This window comes from Drosophila melanogaster, chromosome 3L (assembly GCF_000001215.4).
Source record: "Drosophila melanogaster chromosome 3L".
NCBI lineage: Eukaryota > Metazoa > Arthropoda > Insecta > Diptera > Drosophilidae > Drosophila > Drosophila melanogaster.
Genome location: NT_037436.4, coordinates 14,635,352 through 14,661,444, shown reverse-complemented (window position 1 = coordinate 14,661,444; position 26,093 = coordinate 14,635,352). Strand labels below are relative to the sequence as shown.

Here is a 26,093-nt window from a genome sequence, read left to right as displayed (position 1 = left end):
AAAATTTTTGCATATCAGTTTTGCTTTTTTGTATAAAAAATAATGCATTCATATTTAAATAGAAAAAAAAAACTAGTATACTTTATTAAAATGTTCTAATAAGTTTTTAAGGTAGCACTGCCTTTCCCATTTCCATTCAATGCTCATTTAAAGAAATGCTATGTATGTTATCTCATCAATATATTTTTACTGCATATGCATTTTCCGCTGCACAATTCCTGTCGGAAGTGTGCCACATCCATTTCCCAAGCTGCAACACTTGTGCATTCAAAGTTTCACCCCCCACCACCCACATCCTGTGGCAACCCTACTGCTCTTTCATCTCTCTCGCTCTTTTTAGACACTCTTTGTGCTCCACTTGGAGATGAAAAGCGCAAAACAAAAACACATTTGAAACAGTTGGGCGAGTGAAAAGCCGAAACCGGCAGAATGGAAAAGCCAAGAACAACAACAGACAAAAGCAGACGCCGAAAACTAAAACCCAATGCCCCCGCCATCCACTTTCACCCCTTTTCCACCTTTCTGGCGCGGCAAGGCGAGCCAACAACAACATTATCAATGGCTACAAAATGCAGGGAAAACTTAACTTTTGAGTCGAGTTTCAATGGCCACTACAAAGCGGAGAGTGCAAAAGCGGCGGGAGCGGCAGGATTCTCACTCATCGCGTCGTCCTTTTTGCGAGGCACACAAATGCGAGCCGGCAACTCGACCAGGCGGCCAGAATTTCCCAGCAGGACGATTTCGAAACTGTTGCACACGTGGACGAAAAGTTTTCAGCACAACAACAAGAAATAAAAATGGAAATGAGGAAAAAGGGAGAATGGATAGCCAGACAGAGAGAAAAAGAGAGCTGAAGAGAGAGAGGAGCTGTAGACGGCGAAGGGGTCGTTGCACGCATGTAGCTTTCACTTTCCACTATGTTGCGGGGTTGAAAGAGTGAGACGGGTGATATAGTTCACAAAAGTCACCCTAAAAACATTTAAAAAAACGATATAAAAGTATAAAAAAAAAGGAAATAAAACAAGCCAAAAATTGTCGCCGTCTGGCAAGGAAATTGCATTAGGCAAAGAAAAGGTTAAACAACCTGTAAGCGCTCCTGTCCAGTTGGCTTTTCTCCCACTCGCTCCTGCAAATCGACAGAAATTTCCTGTCTGCAATTTATTTCGTCGACACCGAAAACAAAATAGTGTTGCATAATATTTTAAAACTATGTTTTTCAATAAGCATGATATTTATATTCTTGGATAAGTATGGGTATACAATAATTTTCGTTAAGTGCATTCCGTTGCCTTTACTTGCACTGCTTTGTTGGGCATCCCATACATTTTTTCCACAGTTTTGATGATGGAAATTTGCTTGCTCAAGTTTTATGCTTATGGTAATGAGTTTTAATTAGGCGCACAGCAAGCAAAAGCAGGCAAAAAGGAAAAAGGAAGCGCAGCCACCACCATTTCACCATTTTACCGCTCAACATCCGAGCCACCACCCACTGGGTCATGCTGCCCCATAGTCTTTAACCGGCAGCAAAGTTTGTGTTTTTAATTCGCACGTAAATTGAAAATGATTTTTTTCCTCGTAGGATATTATTCAAATTCCAGCAGCAACATCTGGCAGGGACTCTCATTTAATGAGTGCGGGGGAAGGTGTAATTTATTGGGTCAACACAGCAAGGTTTCTCCAACACTTTGGGCAGCAGTATTTCCCTCTCGACGCACAGAAGTAGTACAAACTTTGCGTTTATTTTATTTTTCAGGTCAGCAAATGCAATTAAATCTCAATTGTTTTTAAAGAACGCTGAATTTTTTCAGTATCGTATAGTTTTAATGGCTCTTTTACCGCACTCCATAAGCCCCGAAAATAGAAACAAACAAATGCCGAAAAGAAAAAAACCAATGCACTTCACTGCGGAATCGGACAACACTCGGACTCCATGTGGACCGCAGTTTCAACACCTATAACTCAATCGCCACCACCCGTCGGGAATTCGATTCCCAATAGAGGTGTAGTTCAGAAAATAGGAATAAAAAACGATAAGTGAAGCAGAAATTTGTACAAACATTGGGCCACTGGGATCTGCTGGGTTCCTTCCTCCGAAAAACTTCGACTCCCATTGCCACGCACTTAATTATTTTACCGAAGCTGCATTGCTTTGGGATTTGGGTTGAAATTCGAAAGTGTATATGGTACTGGGACCACCCGCCTGAGTTCAGAGTCAGTATTATAAAGAAATATACAATTGTAGCCTAAAAGCTGCCCATCGCTCTAAAGATAACATCCTTGCTCCCAAGGCTTCAATAAAGTTTCCAATTTTTATCTAAGCAAAGAAAAGAATTTCTTATTAACAGAAAAATACTAGTATTTTCTATTTAAAAGATGTTAATACTTTTCGTAATAATTTACTTTTATATTCCTAATCCTATTGGTCTTAATATCTTATTATTCTGATTGGAACTTTTACCTAGAGGTCATGCACCATAATTATGTCTATTTACAAAGTACTGCCATTTATAATCTGGTCCTAGACAAGTGTGTGTCTCTCCGCGGATAATTTGCCGCAGAAAACTTTTGTGAAAACCGTTCGTTTTGCAACATTCAGATGAATAATGAGCCAGGCGAAGGCGTTGACTGTTAATTCTGTATCCGCCGGGTGCATACAACATATATGCAACATTTAGCCTTCGTTGCCTTTTCACGCGGTCGGGAAAAACTCCCACCCATCGTTTCCCTCCGACTGACTGACTATGTGTAATTACACAAAACGTGGGCTAAAATGTTGCATGGGAGATTTTTCTTTTCTTCGCACTGGCTTTTCGCTCTTTCTTCGCTTTCTTCGTGTACGCGGCGGCTCTTTTAGGCGTAATTAAAATCACCCGAAGGGGCAGGGATAGGTGGGCTGAATGTTTATGTTGCAAACACGTTTCATCTGCGGAGGAATCTGATGATTCAAGAAGTCTTCCTGGTCGAATGGGGGTTGGAGGTCGCCGGGCTCTTTGCCTGATGAAGTGACGACGACGTCAGTCAGAGTTTTCAAAGTTTTGCACATGTTTCGCCCATTTGTTGGGCTGCCAAGATGTCTGCGGACAAGCTGCATCTTTCAGCATTTGAACGCACCTCTCATTTTGCCTCGGAATTCAACCGAATGACAATTTTGAAATACGCGAAATGTGCGAACATTTTTCATCACTAGCGAGGCATACAAAAATAGACCCGGCAACAAAACAAACATTTTTTCCCTTGGCGTAATTAACCATCTGAAACATCTGTTAATTGGGGAAACCAAAAGGGCAGAAAAGGCAAAAAAGCTGGGAATTAAGACTAGAAATCATGCAGAACTTCTTGGGAACAGAAAGTCTAACAACTTGCACAACATGTGGCAAAAAGAATTTAGATTTATGTATTTAAAACCCCTAGAGCATTTTTCCACAACTACACAATGCGGATATAATCAATTTACTTTTATGTTGTTCTTTTTCTTTTATAAGTTCCCAGCTGAACTTTATCCACAAGTTTCCACTAAATTTGCGCTGCTCTAATTACTGGCGACATTTTTTGGCTCTGTGCACATTGCTCATACGCCTCATTGTACAATTTTTGGGGGCAACAGCAAAATGTGTAAACAGCAAACAGGTTAAACAGAGGCTTTCCAGAGACCAAAACACACACGCTCCCAACAATGCCATTAATCAAATTTTATTGTTTAATTAATTTCGCTTGAATGAACCGAACTCCGCGACGGGGTGTTCGGGTGATGAGGCAGTTGTTGGTAGTCGGCCAGCGGCCAAAACAAACAAATCAGCCAGATATAGCTGAGAAATGGCATTCAATTCGTTCGATTTCAAAGGAAACCAACCGCTCAACCTGGTCCGCGTTCGAAATTCTGCCTTTGTTTACCTCGCCAGTTTGACAATTATTGAAATTTTTCCCTTGCTTTCCACTTCTATTTATTTGCAATTTATTCATCGCTATTTCTGTTTGTCAATTGATGATTTGTCATGGTGTCCGATGAGGTAAGAAAATTGTTTGCTTTTTTTCTGCGTTTATTAATCGAATTATGGATTGGGATCAGACTTCTGATTGGATCATTTCGTTTCACTGGCGGCGCTTATAAAAGGTTTAGCTGACAATGGTTTTTGGATCTTAATAAGTGTCAAATAAAATGTTGCGTAGTAAAAAAATGTAAGATTCTAAATGGTAAAACGATTTAAATCGAAAGGTTACAATAAATGTTCACACTCTTTCCAAATTGTTCCCAAGTCCCGATTTTTTTTTTATTGAAGCATTTGCACAATATTTCAATAACCATTTGATTCAATTTTATTCAATTCACATCAATTCGCACCGTAAGGCGATTTATTTCGAAGAGAAAAGAGAAGAACCAGATGGAGACAATCAGCTTAGGACCCGGTCAATAGTGCCGCAAAGCCGAATTCAGACTTGTTATGGCCCGGTTGATGTTTTGACTGGATTTAAATTCGATTTTGGACACGAGATAAAAAGTTTGCGATAGGGAAAATGCGGAGAATCGAGGGAAGAAACTGAGAAAAGACAGAGATTTAGCGAATGCAGGCAGCGTCCAGTCCAGTCCACTTTGTGTGTTTATTCAAAGCACGTTCCTGCGGTTCAGTTTCGTCTTGATTTTATTTTACTTTTGCAATGTCGAAGACATTGACTACGTGTTGCTGTCAAACTGTGAGTGATTTTTTCCTTTTTCTCAGCTCAGCACCGGCCAACGAGCACACGAGCAGCATATTTTGTGGGCCAATTAAAAACGTTAGCAATGACGAGTCACCGAATCAATTGGCAGACTGCGCTTAAGCCATAAAAGATCATTTAAGCCCGGGCTCTCACCGTTTTTGCAAACCTTTCGCAAAACCGCAAGCGTTTAACCGCAAAAGCCATAAAAGCAGAGATTTCTTCTATAACTACAAGCAGGCAATAAACTAAAAAAAAAACGAAGGGAAAAAATAATAACCAAATCCAGCCTGGTCAAAATTGCTGTTGACCACAAAACAATTTAGGGTCCAAAAGGGGGAAAGCGAAATAAATTGCCTAAATTTTAAAGCCCATAAATGATTTAATTTTGTGGCATTTTTAAGCCGGCTTGGGTTTCTTTCAGTCCCTGCAACCTCATTCTTTGGTAATGAATCTGGCAAAGAGTTGCAATCAATATCGAGCTGAAAACTAAACAATGACAAAGACAATAGTCTTGTGGTTAGGAATGAGATATCTCATAATATATATATTTTTTTAAGATCAAACCACTTTAATGGAAATTGATATTACAAATGAGTCATTCATATGGCACTGGTAGAACAAGAAAGTTCTATTCATGTGATGGAGTCCAAAAGCAGGTGAGTTGTGCAACTTCTCCATACAATTGATTTGCTCTTGAAAATCCATTTGCGCCAGCCTTGGAGGGGTTCCATAGCTATATAAAGCCGTTTTCAATAAAAGAAAATCTTAAATGGAATTTATTAATATTTATTAGAGCAACAACAACTGCGAGCGACACACACAGAGCGTTCATAATTAATTAAATCAATAATCGATGGCAGTTCCACGGAGAAGAGCAATTCAGTGTCTGGCATAGGGAGAGGTTAGACTCCAGAAATACATTCTAGAAAATCCATGTGGACATAATCGAGCATAAATTCCCCAAAACAAAAAAGGAAAATGAGAAAACCATCCCAAAAAGTCAAGCTGTGAGTGGCAACAAAGCGGAGAAAAGGTCAAAAAAAAAAAAAAAAAAAAACAATATCGGTTGTAGACGACAACAAATTGGGCAATGTTTGGTCAGGTAGACGAAGGGGCAGAAAAGGATGGGTTGGTACGAAAATATATATACTATATAGGATGGACGACACCCTGAAAATGCTAATGTTGCATGCCACATAATCCTGTTAGAGACGCGTGAATGAAACTGCCAAAAACTTGGACTCCTCTCCTGTTTGCATGTGACAACATAATTTGTGGGTTCGGCCCTACTTTGTCTTAAGGTCCGCTGCTGATGAGCCCGCTGATGATTATTAATCCACACATTTCTGTTTGTCTTTTGGCCGGCATACTTAATGAGCTTCGAACAACTAATAACTGGGCTTTATTTGACAGTTTATGGCCATTTAATGTTGAGGAGAAATTCGGGTTATTTTTCGCTTTTGGTTGTGTGGCAGGGGTATAAATTAACATAAGCAAATTGGAGAACTTCTTGGGCCAGGCAAAAGTCAAATGTCGCCGAGACGACCAGTTTTTATAGCACTTAAAAGCCCATCAAATAAAGATATCACTTGATGGTCGTTGAGAGTTGCAACAGACCCACAAATACGACGCTCCCTCGTCCCGTTCCCCACCCAAAACCCCAATTATATTTAGACAACGCTTTGCGTTGTTGCAACGCCCACGCTTCTTTTGGAGCACCCTCATCTGATCTCGGGCTGAAATATGATTATATAGACGCTGCTGCTACGCCTGTTCGCCACCACTTATAAATTATCTTTAATGACAAGTGCACTAAACTATATAAATTGTTGCCGACTTAATAACGTAATTCTCCTTTGGCCCACAAGTGGGCGTTGTCTTACTTCCCCGCGCTCACTTTCCTACTCGGTAAATTCTCGAGAAAATAGTTTAAACGATTTATGGATCTGCCAGGCGAAGATCAGATGTGGGGAAAGTTTACAGGGGGATTGAAATTATAAGTAGAAATTATAACAGATCGCGACACTTGGCGACAGCCGACCAAATTTGTTACACATTTACTTAGTTGTGGGTGATACTTAATTACTAACTAAATGTAATTTGTATTATCCAATAATATTTATTGCTAAGAGAGCAAAGGATTGCAATTGCCCGAAACTGAAAATGTCGCTTAAAATTTTAAAACGCTTTTAAAACGTTTTTCTTAATACCAGCAGGATTCAGTCTCTTTGAATGTTATTTAAATATTTTCTTAATACCTTTTTCCTGCAATTTAATCCGTTTTCTTATGCACTAAGCTCCTTTAACTCACTAAAGCTTCCCCTATTATTCTCCTCCATCTGAAATATGAACAAAAACTGCTGCTGACAATACGCAAATGAAGAAAAATGGCATTATCCGCCTCGTCATTGTGGTTCCCGTTGTTGGGACGCCTCTTCATAAAGCTTGCACTTGAATGCAGACCAAAGACATTTATTTAAATTGAAATGCCACAAAAGAACGAGATACTGGAGTAACTAGATCATTGTTTGCTGCACGAGTTAGATGAATTTGCCTATACTTGGAGTTTCCTTTATATTCAAAGGCAGGGAGAAGACATTGGAGTGTGTATATGAACGCAAATTTATTGCTGATAAATTGTGGGCTTATTTAGTGGCATTTAACAGTTGCCAAAGGCGGGGGATGGTGGCGAACAATCCTCCTTGGGGGGCGATTATTATTGTGAAATGCGCAGTGCTCGGGTGCGAAATGCAGCTGTTTAATTAGCAGCCAGCAGCGGAATCGAATCTTTCAATGGGGCAGCAGCTGCAACATCTAATTTATGCTGTTGATATCAATCAATGGCAATTGATCGAAATTAAATGGTGTTGCACTCCATTACATCGAGTGGAGCGGAGAGATTCGAGGTTGATGCACTGCGGGGAGACTCAGAACTCAGAAATATTCTGAAAAAATATGGGGAACAAAACAATGGAATTGAAAAATCGTGTTTCGACTTATGCTGCAATTCAGTGCACCATTAACACAGAAATTAGGTTAATAATATATATTGTGCATTGTAGTTTCTGTAAGAAGTTGAATCGATTGTGTTTAATTTCTTGAAAATGATCCGCACAAAGTTCGATAACTTCAATACGTCATTGAATTATTTTTGAACAAATATATATATATACCGATATCGATTTCGCATGACGCAAGCGGAACAAATCTGAACTATACCTCTTCCAGACCACAGAGATAATATATGTGCCAAATTAATTTGCATATGGGGAGGATTGCGGGAGGGCGGCGATGAAAAATTATTAAAAATTCATTAGGAAGCAAATCAAGACAATTAAGAGACATCGAAGATCGAATAATCAAATCGATTCGAATCGAATAATCAATGGGGCGTTCTGCATGCGAAACTTGGCCATCATTTATCATTTCGAACGGAAATCGAAGGAATGCGAAAAGCCGTGTTTTTGTTGTGGATCTAAAACAGAAGGCCCTCCAAGATGATTCTGCCTCCCATCCACTCGGTTGAGAGATAAACCAAATAAACACTGACCAAGAACAAAGCAAAACTGGATGATGATCGACCCAAGAGGCCCCTCAACTAATTGAGTGGGCAAATAAATGATGAAAAGCCTCAGCTTCGAGTGACCACCACTCCTCCTGACCCCAAGCACTTTGATTAAATTTGCTCGATTGACAATTCCTCCCATTGCGGATTTTAGCTCTTCACTTAGCCAGAACTTGTCCACAGGAAGTTGCCACTGCCAGATACGACTACGAGTACTGGTACAAGATGCAACAGTCGCTACGGGGAGCTGCATTCATTCGAAAACTTGTTCTAGACCAAAAATAACCGGGGGAAGGGAGAACGGAGCCAAACTCCAGCCGGAGCACATTCCGCAGCCAATACCACAGACCAGGAACCGGGAAAAGTGCACTTAAAAAACTAAGTAACACGAAAACATGTAAAAAATGATGTAGGCCAATTTAAAAAGGCCATCCTATAAAATGATGTCTCTTTTTATGAATGCATTATTTATTAGAAATATAAAGCTTGTATAATCACATTAAAACATCTAGTCTGTATACCTTCTTTTCCTCAGTGTATAAGTTTATGAATCGTCAGTCGGTTTGAGAATGAATCTCTTTTTCTTGGGTGTCTGGGCCATGGCCCACGATATTGGTCGGCGTTTCGGGGCGTTTACAACGCTTTTGGTATCTTGTATTTATTTAATTGACGTTTGTACGTGTTGGTATTAAAAAATGATCAGGAGGCGATCTCGGCTGGCTGGGTCGCTCTTTGGAGGTTCTAGGCCCACAGGTCCAGTTGCCTCTCTGGGGGCAATTATGACAGCATTTGGGGCGTTGCTGGACATGCATGTGGGGGCAATAGATCGCCGTCGCCTTGCAGTTTCTGCACATTGTGGCTCTGTGTGTGTTTGGTTTGCTCTACGTGCTGGCAGGATAATTAGCCTGGTCGCTAGCCAACTCCCCAGCGAAACGACTGCCTTTTGATCTGTCTGGGTGTTAGTTTATTAAGACTAAAGTGGGATTTTAATGGCCTGAAATATGCCAGGCAAACTGAAATTGCTCGGCGATCGGAATCTTGGGGGATTTCTGAAATAAAAGTGGGTAGGGGTTTCAGTCGGGAGGAAGTTAAGGAAATAACTCTGGACATGATTGAGTGAAAAGGTCCCTTATATGGTAGCACATAATAATATTTACAAGAGCTTTAATAATTTGAATAAATCTGTTTCTTCAATCTTAGTGAACATACCAGCTCAAGCAGTCACCTTTCTCACGCTATAAAGATGTCAAACATCAAAAATCCACCTAATAAATAATAAGCAATTATAATAATTGTATACGTCCATTGAAAGGCCATTAGGAGCAGGTCTGATTTGCTCAAAAAGAGCTGCCCAAACAGGGGGAAATGAAGTTAAACAAAGAAAAAACTGGTAAGAAATACCGGACGTGATTGGATGATATACAACTATTTCGATCGTTCGGTCGCTCAGCAATCACAATCAATGAAGCTATTCAGGAAAGATGCTCCAACAGACTTAACAAAAATTGAGTTGTAGTTGAACCCGATCTGAAAAGCAGACCAGAGTCTGGAGGAATGATAAGATCATCGCCTTGCCAACTAATAACAGGCAATGATGGCTCGCCGACGCTTTAGGATATGACTTGGCAAATTGTGCGCATTATTAAGACTCGGGGACCGAGTCGAGACGAGTTCTCTCAACTCTCGTTGAGATCTTTCGGATCCGATTATAACCATTAACACATTTTGTTGCCTTGCTCAGACGGTTTTATGTCGACAATTAAAAAATCAAATAATATTTGTGGCCCTGTCCCAGAGATGATGCGCAGAAATCGGAGATCTTTTCCAAATGTAAACAGATTTTGAATGTTTTGCTCTCAGCTTAAATCGAGTGAAACAAGCATTTGGGGTAAGAAATACATTTCCTACGGACAGGTAATTAATCTATTAGCACATTTTATATATTTCATCGGTATTTCCAGTCTCGGGAAATCGATGCGATAAACAAAACGAAAAGGGATTCATTTATTGGGCTTCGTTTGGTTGCACCTGTTTGTATCCAATAGCGATTGTGCTGATCTAAGCTAATACAAATAAACTAAACTGATCAAAAAGTAATCTTCGCTCTCTACTGCCAATTTCATCATTCGCGTCAGCGTGTATAGAAAATACTTTGCTGTCATCGCAAACTTGTCATGATCGGTTGTTTTTTGGCACATAGATGCGATATTTACAAATGTATCTAGGCATATATAAATTATCAAGAATATATTCAATAGTACATGTGTTGGGAACAGGAAACATGTCGTAAATCTGAAAGTGATCTCAAGCTACTTTAAGCATTATTTAGAATTATTGCTCCGAACTCATATTAAGTTTTTACTATTTGCTCCTCCCCATTCTCGCTTACTTATATCACTGACAGGAAATCTTTAACCCAAATCAAATTTAAAGAAAAAAGATAGAGCTTGTTGGAAACTTCGGTGATTTATGTGTACAACTAATTGAGGATTTTCAAAGTAAGCCCAACCCGTTTCCCTTTTTTCATCGTTGGGTGTGTGCCACTTTCATTTCTGTGATCGATTTGTACAAACAAAATGCCAGAAGATAACAATATAATATATAATAATTGATTAAAATTGAAACGCCACATTATCGCACAGAAAGAAAACCACTCGTAATTCAATGGAATTTCGTTTTTTTTTTTTTGTGTGCCCATTGAGAAAAAATGGAGGGAGAGGACCGCACACCCAGATTAGATTACTGCAAATTGACACATTTTTCTGTGAGCTGTCAGTGGTAGTTGGAAATGTGGGGTATAAAGTAAAGTTGGAAAAGTGTCACTCGAGCGGATTCGTTGCGCTGCATTCAGCCACATTTTCTCCGTTTTCCCTGACGAAATATGTGTGCGGGGGCTGCTGCCACTGATGATTCCCATAATGAGAGCATTAAACGCTCAGTTCCCCTTCACTTTGTTCTAGGCTGCGTAACGCATTATCCCTTTGAATTCCATTGTTATGGTTTCAATAACGCCTCTTCCTGGTAACCAAACTCCTGCTTTTTGTTACAGATTCGTACCGCTCACACACCTCGGGACCCTCCCCATCACCTGGCAGCGGGAACATTGCATGATTAGCTCTAATAATCCCGATTTGAACATTAGGTGCGCGCCTATTAATGGTCCCAGGATATCTCAAATATTCGACGGGGGTTCTGGCAAGAGCTTGCTAACGTTTTATTCACCGGAAATGAAAGGAATTTATTTTTCCCATTTCAGGAATGCTTTTAGTAGTTCTATATGCATTAAGGATAAAATATAATTAATGCGTCTTAGATTGTCTGACAAGGATTTATGTTTGCGCACCAAAGAAAAGCGGTGAAAAAGTGGTTTAAAGTAAACTTATTTATTTTGTTCGTACTTATAATCACACACTTCCAAGTTTTATCTAAAAGATTCATTTTGCTAATTTGTTAGTCCCCGACTAAAAAAAACTTTAATTAATTTTAATTTCATCATAAATCACACATTAGCCATCACCGCTGCATTTTTGTGACTCAACACCCAAACAAATCACCACTAATCAGTATCTAAAAGCGTCTATCATTCGGCTGCCATAAGATACAAATGTATCTCGCGGCATGTGGGCATACAGCATCTTTGATTAATAGAAAAATACCCACTCGCAGGCAAAGTTTCTGCTGCTTTTTATCATCAACCCACCCAGATGGATGCAACTTCAAACTGCAGAGGCAAAAAAAACTTATGAATTCTGTTGGTCTGAGGTATCCGAGTATCTGTCTCCGAGGCGAGCGAGTAAAGTGCTTAAAAAGACATAAATTAAACACTCGGCTACCTGTCATCATCATCCACACATCGTGTCGGCATCACAAAGCTTTGATTTCAACAGGGCTTACCCTGTCTCCGCTCCTCGCTGCCCGCAGTACCCTTCAGTCTCATCCTCATTGTTGTCGAGTGTTGTTGTGTCGTGTATCCTACACACAACCTAACAATTAAGCCTCTCCTCTCGTACACTCGCGGTCACATACAAAATGCATGTAAAATAAAGGGTGCAACATAAAGGAATTCAAGTTTATAAAAGTGGATCCCAATTAGAAGTCATGTTTAAAAAGTGGTTTAGCCTAAAACTTAATTCCGTATGCTACAGTAAGCTCTCACATTTTGTGGACAAATTTGATCATCCTAAAATAAATTTTTTAATGTTCCCCCGCAATCCGTAATATAATTTCTTTAAAATTCTGCGAAATAAAGTTACTATTTTTGGAAACGGTTTTTATCCAGTTGGTTTCAGCTTTATTTCACAAGCTTTATTTCACAACATTGTTTTAAAGTGTTGTCTACCTAGGTTATTGTCAAAGTCCATGGTGTTCTGTTTTTATGCTACTGCTGCTGTTGCCACACATAAAATAAAATGCGTTTTTAATTTGCAGATGCGCGTAAAAACGGAATGCAGACTGTGGGGTTAGAGTAAAGAAAAACTTTGCATCTGTTCGCTGTGTCTCGTTTTTGTTTTTATTGTCGCCGCCTTATGGATGGTATGGAAATTATTCGCAAGTGGCAAAAGTTATGCCAGCCGTCAGGCCATCAGACGGGGCGTGGCAATATGTGGCATAGTGATGGAGATGAAGCCCCAAGAAGAGCTGAAACAACCACCTGTCTCTGCGACAGGTGCAAAGTTTAGACGAGGCAACTTGAATGGATGAGAAGTGCCGAGAGAGGCAGCAATTTACGGATATCAATAAGACTGAAGAATGAGGAACATTTAATGAAGGAATTTGAAGAAATTAAGTTTAAAGAACCTCAAAAAGACAGATTCTTTAGAAGCTTATAGAAGAGAGAAGCGAATTTGACATAAATAAGTTAAAATTTCTAAGGACATAAATCATTGAATATTGAATCGAATAATGCCATTATATTTTTAAAGAAATTCAAACGAAAAATATATGCGGGTTTTTTTTTTAAGAGCTTCAGCAGCGAATAACAATTTGCTTACATGTGTATGAATGTAAATGCATTGAAATTTCCGATCACTAATGGTAGATTCGGTTTACTTTGACGATTATCTGTTCACGCTTTTTCCGCCTAACAAACCATAAATATCCCATCTATTGCCCACATTCCTTAACCTTACAAACGAATCGTGGGCCCTGCGACATTGACAATCCCCAATTGCAACTTCCCACTGCAACAAAGGAGGAAACCCCTGCTTGTTTTGCTAATCTGCTCACATGTGCGTAAGCGTTGTATCTTCATAGCCAAGTTGCAGATAACAGAGACATTCAAAGGGGGGAATAGGATAGGATAGGTTAGGATGCAGAGGGGAAATGCCTCAAATGCCGGCACAATGCGAATAAAAAGCGGAGGCAGCTACGACGACAGCGACATCTGGCTCCCCTCGATTCTAGGCGTTTCACTTTGGGCTCAGAAGTTGCCCGTGGGTAATGAAATATTGCCATGTGCCAGCGCCTGCGCCTCCTGACTGACTACCAATGCAGCCCCCTTTCGTCCGCGCCTCCTCAGCTGACGGTCCCACCTGTACAGCCCCCATTACCCCCTGCCCCCTTTGAATTGCAAATGTTTGCCGGCAACAGCTGCTGTTTCTGCCGCTTCTGCTGATTTTGCTGCTGGCGAGGATATGTTGTTGGTGTAGGTTGACAAACAAACATGCCAGCGCATAAAACAAAAACATCATGCAGAAGGAACCAAAGGACACTGAGAAAAATGAGAAAACTTACATAATTAAAATTACATTAAAATTATCTTAGTAATACTACTACTATATAAGGTGAAATGCTAATTTAAATGATTTGCTCTTTTCGCAAGCAAATGATTTTTATATTTGTAAGATTTTAACCAATCTTTAGTCGCATTTTTTCTACAGTGACTTAAAAGCAGCGGCCGCAGCACCAAAAGGAGTCAAAGTCAGGAAGAGAAGCACTTGAACCGCCGCCTCCTCGACTGCCTTTCTCGCCTGCATTTGGTCTCCGGGTTGCACTTGAAAAAAGCGACTGCCGCATGCCTCACATGCCCGATATCCTCACCTCAGCTCAGCTGGCTTCCTTCTATTTACCTCTTGAACATGAGTCGAGACTTACGAAATTCGCATTCACGTTTTGGCTTTTTACCTTTGCGCCTATTTATCATCAAATGCAGAAACGAAAGATGGAACACAGTGGTGGCCAAGCGGAGGAAGGAAGCAGGGAAAGGCAGGATGAGGCCAGCTGCTTAAAGGGATAAGCATATGAAGGGATATACGGATTTCGAATACCCTTGAGTCCTGTGGATTCATGTTTCTTTTACACAAGTATGAGTAACTGGTAATTTTTTGGGATTTACAAATGATTGTGCGTTCTAAAAAACTGTATCTCCAATTGTTGCACAGAGTTAAGATATGTCTCACAAAACTTTTCTATTTCTATATTGCAAAAACACAACATTCTCTGCAGGTGGAGTAAAAAATGATCACTGGCTTTTATGATCAAGGTAGTAGAAAAACTCACAGCAGAGTATCAATGGCATAGCTGCCATGCAAATGCACTTGAGTAGAAAAACCAACGACGTCGACATGTGATACCATTTAAACCTGGGGAATGGGACTGGTACTTTGACTCCGAGTTCTCGAATGGGCCGGTAACGTGGTCCTCCATGGCAACATGACCAAGTGGCGGACCAAGTCCGAATGCAATCAGGCAAAATTGTTGCCAACTGTGCTCCGCATTCCAGGGAGCCTGCTCGACTTCTTCTTCGTTTGCTGTACGGGTGTGTGTCCGAAAATAGCGTGAGAAAGCAAAATATTGATTCAGGGATCCAGTAACCAGGGAGGCAGCAGCAAGGAGCTGTGGGTTCCTCATCCGGCGATATGCAAAGCGCGATTAAATTCCTTAGCCGCGGCCCGAAAAACCGGCTCACCAGCTTCTGCTCCTTTTTCAACTCGCTTCCAACCAAAGGTGCTAAATGAAGTTCTTAATTAAGTGCGAGTGGCAGCGAGAAAAATGAAAAGGGAAAAGGGTCCCTGGAATGGGGAGAACGAGTTTTATTGGCACATCGTTAGCTTGGGGATCCTGCATTTATTGCATAATTTGTTAATGAGCAGGGAGCGGTGGGGCGGAGAGAGGTCGCAGACACGCTTCGTGGCAAATGACAAATTAGCATTGGAATTGGTCGAAAATCGAGCGCGTGAGAATGGAATGTGGTTGGGATGGGTGGTTGAATCAACGCGAAGGGAAATAAGCAGTCATATAAGCAAGGATGATGCACTCTACTTGAACTGACCGCTTATCTTATCGCTCTTGTTTGCTGGTTGGTAACCCAGTATCAGATGATTTATAGAGGGAGTAAAACACAAATACCACCTAATTCATCTAACGATAATGAAGTGGGAAAGCTATATTCAAGTTTTGGAAATAAATAAAACTGGAGTTTAGTTCCACAAGAAATAAATCAACTGAAACGGAAGGAAACTTCAAGATAGAATAAGGGTCACGACTTATTCTAGCATTATTCGCGCCCTATTTCCAACCTTTCCCAACAAATTGACCATTCGCTAATAACTTTTTAGATCTAAGCTAGCCCCATTTCTAGACCTTCATAAATTACAATTTCATTAACTTTTGCCACATTCCACCTTAGCTATTAAGCACTGAGGAACACATAAATAATAAAAAAAAAAAACAAAAGGCGGCAAGAAGAACAACTGAAAAAGTGCTTATGATTAGAGTGCGACCGAGAGGGATGAAGTTCGAAGACCGAGCGATCCTCATAATTAAGCGACATTTGCCGGCATGACATGCAACAAGCTCGAGATTAACATAAATTTTCAGATACCCGAAGAGGGAACTCGAACATTTTATGGACCGCAACAAAGTAGAGGAGGGCTGAAAAAGGAGAAAAAATCCGAAAAAAGTGCGCAACCCGCGCACCTGTCAAGTGAAGATAAAAATACAAATTATGATTATTATGTACTTGACATCGCACAAAACGAGAAGGGATATAGCGAGGGTAAGCGTTGGCGTGTGGTAATTGGTGGCGATGAAAATATTTCCGAGCCGTCTTCTAATTATTAGCGCTAATTCTTTTTATATGTGTAAAAAAAAAAATCTCATCCCCTTGTTTTCAAGTCTCGAGTGTCTCGCCGTTGATTGAAAGATGTGCCTAATTGATAGTCGAGCACGAGGCTCCTTTAAAAACCGGCGAGCGAGTGAAAAAGACAAGATGAGACATCATCAAGTGCGTGTCATTGTGTAATTTGGGCTTGATTATTATTAATTTGCAGACGCCGCCAGCGTTGAGGTTTCAAAACCGATGCTGATGAAGAGGGAAATCGGGGAAGGCCTCACTTTGATGAGAAGGTCTCTCGACCGCAGGCCAAAAAAGAATTTTTTATTTGATTTGCTAATGAACGGACCGGAGGGGTTTTAAGCTGATAGATCACAGGAAATGGTAGACTTACTTAAACTGTTTCGAGATCGAAGGGAAAAGCTAAGCGGTTCGCTGGGAACTTACCTGTAATGAGAGCAAAAGAAAATTATTTTAGATTAGATGTTGAAATTGTGCAAGATTAATTTTAAGTACCGAAGATCATGCAATGGCTCTCTATGGAGACCACTAATGGTGCTTTGAGAAATGGTTAACTTAAAATAAGTAGCTTTCTCTGGCTGGTAATTTATTTTAATGATTCCAAATAGTTTCTAATATAATAAACATTGTCTTGATTGCGAAACGACAAATACTTTTAACTACCCAATTTGCTTAATCTATAAATTTATAATTTTTAAATTATAAGCTTGCAGGATAAGAAAATTAAACGTTGCACTTGACTAAGGATTTATGCCTTGCCTTTGCTTAATCGCCAGAGTTTTCTGAAAATTACTTTCCCATAGTTCAAAGACTTATTTCTTCGCTGAAACCAAACATAGATGTTGCCTCACCATCTATTCCAGACAATTGACAGCTCCTCTTCAAGTCGCTCGGTAACCAATCTTTGGGCGAAAACCCCTTAAGAAACTTCAAAAGTCTAGCCGGGTCTGGGCCGGCGTCTCCTAGTTATGGTGTTTTTTTTTTCTATCTTTTCGCCCAAGAAGGGCTTCGACATCAAAAGTCAAAAACCCAAGTTCAGAGGAAAAGAAATATGCGCAGACGAGTCCCACAGAGAGTTGCGTTTTACAGCAATCTCATGTAAGTGCCACCATGTGGCCATAATGCAGTCGTGTGCGTGCGTGTGTGTGCACAACACCTTTTACCAAGAAACAACAGCAACAACAATTACAGCAGTCATCACCTTTGGTGGTTTCCAGTCGTCGTCGGCGCCTTGTGAACCTGCTGAAAGTCTCAGCTCAGCAGAAAACTACCTAAGCAGCCCGAAAATAACCGAGATACATGTAGTGTGTAGTAGACGGAGATGGAAAAAGAGATCTATAGAGAACCCTTTTCCGGGGCACGGGAAGGGGGGCGGCCGACAGGTGGGGGAGTGGCTGTGGTAAGCGAAAGACTCGTTGTTTATTGTCTTACGTCTTGGAAGTTATAAAACAAAGCGTCAATTGACTGCTGCCGTCTGACTCTCAATACTGCTCCTGCTGCTATCGGGGTTCCTCGGTTTTTGGCCTCTGTGAAATTAACATGAATGTTTACCCCAAAAAAATAAAGGGAAAACTACTCCTTTTTCGCCTCTGTAGAAGCCGACAAGCTGAGAGTAATGGGCAAAGGGCAAGCGGAACTGCTAATAGAGGAAGTCAGGAATAACAAATTGTGTGGGAATCGAAAGTGGTATACAACTATGTCTGAATAAAATAATAAACTTTAAACAGGGAATATTAAGAAATTAAGAAAATGTTAGGAATCCCCAAGGATTAAATGAATGGTGCCCCATTTCTTGATTTCTCAACCAGAGGTAAAATAAATATTAAAGTTTGACTCGTTATATCTCTGTAAGTACTTTTAATAACATCTCATCCCTCGAACTAAAAAAAAAACGCAACTTTCATCAAGAGATATGTTGGTAATATCTTCTTTCTCGACTTAAAAACAATCTCAGATAATTGAAACCCCAAACTGAAACTGGGCCAATCGCCAGCATTTAAGCAATGTCCAGAGCTCAAAAGAAATCTGAGAGATACCGACAAGCGGAGCCACATCATTACATTGTAATGTCTGTAGCCCCGAAAGGCCCACATTTGACCATTTCGCCTCCTCGCTCGTCGATCCTTAATGGCTGCAAAACACGCGTCTTATAACGGTTATAATGAAACACATAAATTCAGGTTGAGTTCCTTTCGAACGCCTCAGAAAAATCAGTCGACTTGGGTGAGCCCCACTGCAATTCCGGCGATCTGAAGACCTCTCTTCTCGCATCGTCTCTTTCTACTCGATTGCCTCGTGAGCGTGAGCAGTTTACTTAAAAATATCTTTCCAATGGTTTTCATTTATTTTTGTTGCGTTCCAACGCTTTTCTCCACCCCACTTATTAACTTCAATTTTGCTGCCTGAATTACCAAATAATCAAAGCCAAAATGAAGGAGATGTGAGATAATTTTTTGGACTGCAGTATATTGTAAAAGGATCAAAAGGAGATACAGGCTGCAGGCAATGTTGTGTAAGCAATTTAGTTAGTCAAAACACTAATCAACGCATTAAAAATCAAACAAATAACATAAACATTTATAATTGCATTTCGCATAAAATGACTGAAACACTTCAAAATCTATCCAACAAGAGTATTTTAAAGCACTATACGCTAAACCATATCCTTTTGTAAGTGGCTATCCTTTTTGTGCAATTTACGAGGCAAAAATGAATGGAAATGAGTTACAACGATGGATGATGCCGACAAAAGATATGCCTCTCTGACTGAATCTCTGCGCCCTGGCCATAAAGAATCCAACACTATGGAAGGCCACTCAACTGTGAAACAGGTAACCCGAAGGAGGGCGATCGGACGGACAAGCGGACTGGCGGACGGACGGACAGCGGACAGGATACGGACACACGAGCAGACGTCGGTAAAACTACAAAAAAGAATCGAGTCGAGTCGCGTTCAGTTTGCTTTGAGGTGAAAGAAGAGATTTTCCCATTCCACTCGACTTTTTTCTGATTCCGTTTCTGGTCTTTCATTTGATTTCAATGAACTGTCTTTCTTTGGACGCAGAATGTTGCAAGTGCGGACCGAGAACAGCCAAAACAAATAGCTGATAAAAAATGCAATTTGTATCTATGGGAGACAGATGCAAGAACGGAACGGAGCTGGTTATGGGACAACTGATACTTTAGTTTGCCTAATGCCAAAATCAATAGGACACAAAAAAGGACATTTTCCTCTTGTGGGGATTTCGTTGTTTGCGTTGTAATTGTAAACCATTTGTCAGCAAGTTTTCTATATAGTTAATTTTCTCTCTCTCGCTCTTTCTCTCTTTTCCCCTTAAGTTTTCCATTTCCTTTCTCCCAAAGATGGCGGAAATGTCTTTATTTGCCTTTGAATTCAATAGTACGAGCCTGTTGTAGTCGTTTGTGTAATTTATGTGTCATTCTGCTTATGGGATTTAGTTTCAACTTCCATACTTTTTCAGTTAACCAACTGAACTCATTTTAGCTTAGACTAAGTGATACCGTTTATTTGCAATTTATAGAACAATTTTTTTATGGAAATATTAATATATACTGCTTTTTTTCAGATTGTTTTTTACTATTTAAGTAAGCACTATCTATTTTTTAAAACGTCCGAAGTTTTCACAAGTCTCATAAAGTAAGCTGTTTACCATCGACAATTTTCGACCGGCTGAAATTCTTTCATTATATCATAACTTAACCCAGGACAAGTTTTGCTTAGTAGCAACTACCTTATAACCATTTAAAATATAAGCTTTTATAACTTGATTATTATTTGACAGCTTCCTCATGCAAAAACTCCTCCGCAAAGAGATGAGCAAACCAATCTCCGCATTCATTTTGAAGATGCGTGGGTAGGGTCCAAAAACCCGTTTAACTCAGATCCAAACTATAATGCCAAGCGCCAGTTTTGAGTTTAAGCCTTCCTATACCACCGGGTTCATCGTCATGTGGGTTGTTGTCTCTGAAATTTATCGCTCATCGTTTTCGACTTCTACGCATTTATGTTTTGATTTTTATTTGAGGTTTTGCTTTTCTTAAATTTTACCTGGCCTTTGTCAAAATTAGTTTCCATTTTATTATCAGCACCTTATAGAAGGAGATAGAGGAGGCGCTGACGGGTTTCCGGTAGCTTTTGGTCAATAAAACCCACAAATTTATGACCTCTGAACAACGCTCCAAGCCGTTGTGGTAAAATATTTTATATACAAAATTAATTTTCGAATTTTTGTGGGTATTTTTTTACGGCCGTTTAATGTGTTTTATGCCTGGAGGTCTGGGGCATAATGAAATTGTCAACAAATTTAATGGCATGACGCAGTATGAGAAGGGGCAGATTACACAGTCTGCATTCTTCCTCTGCACAATGGCAATCTCCTTGAGTTGATCCAGGGTAATCTGCCCTCCATACACAAAGCACATTCATCTCTGCACTTGAGCTCAAGACGAATAAACAGAAACTGGACCAAAACTAATTGAATACCATTATTTGCCAGATTAGGACAACGCATAACAAATGGGCAAGGTTAGGCGGAGATTTGCATGGCGAACCCTTAACGAACTGTACGAAATGGATGCCAGGCCGGTTGGCCAGGCAATTGCATTTTATTGTAATAGCCAAACACTAAAAGGAGATCAGAGCTGCTGGGAAACGACCTTTTGACGATGAAGTCCATGTCTGGGCCTGCGGATAAGAGCCCTCATCGGACCTCGGTCCCGGCTCTTTAATGAACTTTTAGGCACGCACGTAGACGACCGGCATTAATTACAGACTCACTGCGAATCGGTTGCGAGAGTTGGAGTTTGGGTTCGCATCTTGATTTTCCGAGGGGCCAGCCAGACATTCTCCGGCGTAGCCTCCATTCGCCGGGACCGTGTTATCTGCAAACGCGCCATCAAAGTAGGTGGCACAAATTAACAAATCTTTCATGTGACCCAATTAAATCAACTCGAACCCAGCAACCGGCGGCTTTGCGTTCTCCTGAGCTCTTGGCCCCGGCAATTTGGCATTCGTCATGCTCGCCAGGCAATGAAAATAACCGAAGGCACTCGCCGATGCCTGGATTCTGGATACACGTTAAGAAATATAATCATGATGTGTCTAGGAAGTCATAATAAACACACAAATAAACATCCTGCATATATGCTTTTGGGCACTACCGTTTTTTTCAGTGTTGTGTTCCATGGGAAGCTTGAAATCTGTTTTGAGGGGAAACCAAGGATCGTCTGAGACCAACTGGTGGTTGATGAGGGAGTCGGTGCATCAAAATGGGTAATGAGGAGCTCCAAAGAAGAGGCCAATGGTTTGCCACAGAGAACTAATTCAAGGTTTACTTTTCTGGATCATGTGCAGGCGGATCTGACTCAATGCAAATTTTTCAAGTTCTTTCGATTCATAAAGATTCGTATTTAGTTAAGTATTAGTTTCATGAAAGTAAAAATATTATATCATTCTTCTTGGAGCATGGGACATTTTACGAATTTAAAAATAAAGTACTTTTAAAGCCTGGAAATGCTAAAAATAAGTTTTCTTTCACCACGATGTTATTCTTTTTAAAAGTTTTCCCAAGAAAAGTGTTTCCACTCATTTAATTACCGTCTGGCTTCATTTTCTACTTATTCTTAGTTAAGATATCTTAACAAAGTTTTCAAGAACCGCCCACTGCTTTAGCTCCACTCTACTTTTCTCTCGTCTCTGTACTCTACTAAAATCTTTTGCAAACTTCGCTTTCTTGGCATTCCTAGATTGGAGAGCCGGTAGAGAAGAGTCTTAACCCACAACATGCTCATTATGTAAATGCTGCCTGCCTCCTCCCAACTGCCACTCCCCCTTTTCTGCCGTTTCTTCTCCTGCACTTTGCCTACTATTATTATCTAGAGTCGGCATTTATAACTTTGTTGTAGTTGTGAGTTTGTTTCGCTTGTTTGTTTGCACGATTTAATGCTTCATTTGCTTGAGACTCAAAAGTGGGTGAAGCTAAAAAGGTTTGAGATTTGCGGGAGGGTCGTTGGAGGTACAGAGTTTCCCAGTGAAGTACCAAACAAGGTAGTGGAGTCTCCGTCTCAGCTTCATCTGCGGCTCTTAGCTGGTTAACTACTTAATTATCTTTTTGGTCAAATGGAGCCGCCAAATGGTTGAGACCCTGTCCCTCCATCTTCCTATCCTCTGGCTTATTAATAAACATGTTAAATGTAATTGTTATTCGGCGCTACCATTTTAGAGGCGTGGCTAATTGCTGGGCTTTAAGTTATGTAATTACCCAACCATCTACTGCGTAATCTTTGGTACAGAAATGAAAATCAGAGCGTGAGAAAAGGTAACAAGATTTTTAAAATAACTATCACCAAATATGTGGTCCATTCCTTGCCCATATTAAAATATTGTATGCCATGTTAATTTTCAAAGCTGAAATAGCTTTTGCTATATGGTATTACACCATCTTCTTAGGACCAAAAATGAAAATCAGACCGTGAGAATGAGTAACCACATTTCCGAAATATCTTTGGCATAGGGGATATCCTTGAAAGGCATTTTCCTGGTCTTTACACAGAGGTGTTGGGGTAAAGTTGGTCCAGAGAAACCACGAAAATAAATTTACAACAAAATGCCAGTTCTATCTATCTCTTTTTAGCCCTGCTTAGGCATCTCTTTCTTTCTTTGGCTGCACTCCCGAAAAAGGCATTTCAACGATGGCCATATATGAAAGTCATTGCTTCAACTGTTCCGATGGAATGAAGGCACGAAATGGACTCGGAATGCATCGAGAACTTGTTTAAGGAGTTGAGACCGCGAAAGAGACAGCCAACGGAGATGGGAAAGAGACAGCAACTGAGGTGAGACCACACAGGCAAAATGTTATCTCGCTCCATAAAGTGGCCACGTTTGACCTGCTCGAGATGACTGGGAATGTTGGAAGTCTGGCCGAGAGTCTGGGATTCTCTTCTCTACCTATTTTTGGTATCCTCCACCGACACTTGCCGGCAATTAAGTCGTTGGCCCAGCCACGATCGTTCACTCCGCCCCGGTTTCGTTTTCATTTTATCCCTTACTCGAATCCAACTTGAATCATCCGCGATCCACAGGATTCATTCTTAGAAAATTTGCTGACGATTCTTTTGGCTTTTGTTGTCACAGCAGTGGCTGCCGGCTGGGAGATCCCATTTCTGTCAGCATCGTCAGCTAATTACGCGAAATTGCCCAGATCTCCGATCTTTAGTGCGAGATATCTCAGCAAGTGTTGACTTTGTGGGCAAAATGTCTGGAATCCCAGCACCGATCACTGGATCAGATAGCACCAGCTGGTTTTTGAGATCGCCAAGCAATTGAGATGATCTCTCGATGGCTAAGAGTAGCCCCTAGGAACTGAGTAATTGTAATGGCATATTAGGGGGCGAGATCGCGTGAAAGAGTTTGCTATCGATCATGATCGCGTTTTTTAAGTGGTGCCTCTTGGCAAGCTTTCGGTTTACCAGATGTTAGGTGATCTAGTTTAGTGGGTTGTCAGTGGCGCTCAAACTTTGTGATCGCTCGTTAATGCTTGTTTGCTAATCATATTAAAAAAGCTTCATAAGTTTTAGATTTTATATACCCAAAGCCAAGTTCCAATATGCGAAAAGCCCCCGTGATAAACGCACCATTTATCCCCTCAATGACCTCATAAACAAACACCAGACAGCAACTCCTACTCGTTTATATACCCCGCCCTATCTAATCTGCATTCCAATCGAAACCCGAACCCAAACCTCCTCCATACAATGGTCAACAATTGCAGAAGTATATATCAGATGATCACACGCCGACGACGCCGATGAAGATGATGATGATATAGTGCCATATAAACCGCTCGCTTAGTTTCTTCCTTTTACACGGCCAAGGAATGCGACAGTGCAAAAAAATACAAAAAAAAAAATTAAAGAAAAGGGCCCAAAGAGCGAGTAAGAGAGAAACAGAGAGAACAAGATGGGGCCATTCAGTTTTGGTTGCTGGAAAATGATTAATAGTCATGCGGTGGTTGCCTTGAAGCAGGCGGGATGAGGGGGCGGTCAGGGGCAGTCGGCGGATGCAGTGCAGCCAGTGGAGACGCCATCGAAGTGGAGCAACCGTACACGGAAATAAAGTTAATGAAGATTCGGTGATTCGTATATTATGCACATTAAAGTGATGTTAGAATAGTTAATTGTATTCCCAAAATTATTGAGGGGCCTAAAATGAAAAATGTACAGTTAACAATATATTCAAATTTTTTAAATCAAACTATAAATATGTTTTTTTTTCAGTGAGTGAAAGCACTGCTGCTGTGCGCAGTAAACTAAAATCAGCTCTGTTGCAAATTTCTTTTGGCATAAGGCAGACAAAGATGGATAATGGATGGGAGAGAGATGCAGAATAGGAGGAAGCAAGGTGATCGTTTCTGTGTGGGAAATTTGTTGGTTGGCTCGAAAGAGTATTCAATACCTTACAGAAGGGTTGTACCAAGGATTTGGTAGTATTATTTAAGAAAATTAAGAATCTTGATGATAAAATTTCAAATTTTTGTAGAAGAAAATGCCTTTTACGTTCACTTTATTAAACAAACTATAGAATAAGTATTGAAACTATCGATAACTTTTTATGAAAATCACAATTTAAGGGTATTTTAAGTTGCGATCTACAAAGCCAATCTTCCCTCTGCATCGAGTCTCTCTTGCCCGCTCCTCTGATATTATTTTTAACGATTTAATGTTTTGCGAACTGTTTAAATTGTGCAAACAATTTCAGCTAAGTGCCTGCCTACCACTGATGATGATGGCGAGCCGGGGACGATGGTCAAGGGGGTTGGGGTTAAAGTGGGTTCGCACAGCTTTTTGATGTGGCACAGGAAGTGCAGCTTTAATGAAGCGTTTAAGTGGCAGCTGTAGTTGTTGTTTGCCATGGTTGTTGTTTGTGCAGCACGGAAGGTGTCATGCAGTTGTTGTTGCCCAATGTTTGTTGCTCTTCATGGTTCAATGGAAAGGAATGCGCCTGAAGTGTGAAGATGAGAGCGCTGGGAAATTGGCCAAAAACACTTAGACGTGACTGTTCAAAATTTTACCTTAAATATATGTACGAAATTTTTGCTTGGCAAATATGGTCTTGGGTTTTTACAGCATTTACAGTATTTAAATGACATAATTATATATTAAAATCAAACTATCTAACTAGCTACTTTATATATATATTCAACGAAGACCAACCTTAGTCAATTTGAAGAACTTCCCTACGACAATATGTTGGCCCCAAAAAGTCTACGTTTCATAAACTAGTTCACCTATCGCAAATGGAAGTTTAGCTTTATCAGACGCACAGCCTCACCAGTTAGCTGGCCTACAAAACCACGAAACTCCATCCAGAAGACCCTATAAACACCTATCGCAAAAGTAGTTCCCAGTTAAGCAATTCGAGAAGGCATGGGAAAAGAACAGGTCGGAAACTTTATCTAAATGCTGGCGCTTATCAGGCGGACAAGGCGCGAAGGGTGGGGGTCAGGTGAATGGAAAGGGAATGGAAAGAAGCGAACGAGAAGAGAGGACGCAACACAAGAATTTATGACTCACACGGTGGAAAGAGAAGCTGTGCACTGGGAAAAATTAAATGTAAAGAATAATGGCATTTTAGCTTAGCATAAATTTAAGAAATCTGTTATTAAAATTTGTCCTATTATAAATAATTTTCCATTTAAATATTTAATTGTTTTATTGTTTGAAAAGCACTGAATAACA

The 26,093-nt window shown here is 40.4% G+C and overlaps 1 protein-coding gene across 2 annotated transcripts in view; it reads right to left on the bottom strand.

The window, feature by feature from the left end:
• Positions 1-26,093, bottom strand: part of dlp (dally-like) — a 39,009-nt gene that overhangs the window by 10,165 nt on the left and 2,751 nt on the right. The window lies entirely within an intron of this gene.